This window comes from Rattus rattus, chromosome X (assembly GCF_011064425.1).
Source record: "Rattus rattus isolate New Zealand chromosome X, Rrattus_CSIRO_v1, whole genome shotgun sequence".
Lineage (NCBI taxonomy): Eukaryota > Metazoa > Chordata > Mammalia > Rodentia > Muridae > Rattus > Rattus rattus.
In genome coordinates, this window is record NC_046172.1 from 14,499,621 (window position 1) to 14,500,435 (window position 815).

An 815-nucleotide genomic window follows, 5' to 3' on the forward strand; every position below is an offset into this window, starting at 1 on the left:
TAGTTTGCTCTGAGGGAAAGGGGCCTGGCACACACACTAAGTGCCTGATACACTTTCCTTGAATGAATCAGACCCCAAAGGCAGAGCAAGAAGCAGAAAGAAGAGCTCAGGCATCTGTGTGGGAAGAGAACGACTCTCAGGTGTTTTAGGACCAAGGTGAGGGGTGGGGTGGGGGGGGGCTCGGAACGGGTTCCATGGAGCTAGAAGCACCACTGTTTGCTGTCATGTAAAATTTCTCCCAAAGGATTTAGACTTTTCTTGTCTTTCTCAGACAGGGGTGGGAAACAGGAGACACTTATGACACTAATTTAACATCCCTGAAATTCTTGATGCTGTGCAGGGACACGTCTGCTTACGCCTCCGGGGCAACTCCAACCTCTAGGCCTTTGCCCTGTGAAGACTCTTCTCTAGCCTGTCCTTTACGCTGACGCAAATGACCCCTTGTGACGTCTCTTCCTTCCCTTACTATCCAGACAGTATCTCTTCTCTTTCCTTCCTCTTATCTGCCCAGTGCTCTCCTTCTCTCCCCCACCTCCACTCTGTCTCCAGCTTTTTTTGGCCGCTGTCTCTTTTTCCTCCACCTCCTCCCTCCTTCCCTGACGCTGAATAATCAGGCCTAGCTGTCCTGGTTTCTGGAAATACTCATGTGTGGGCAGTGGCTCAGGGATGCAATAAGGGATGGATAGAAGCAGTTGGGCTGCCCCACACTGCCAGTGCAAAGATACTCAAATTCAGCAGTGTGTGGTCCATGCTTGCCTCCCTCTGGGGGAAGGAAGGGCAGGGAGTTTATTGAGCGATAGGTGAGGGGTAAGAGT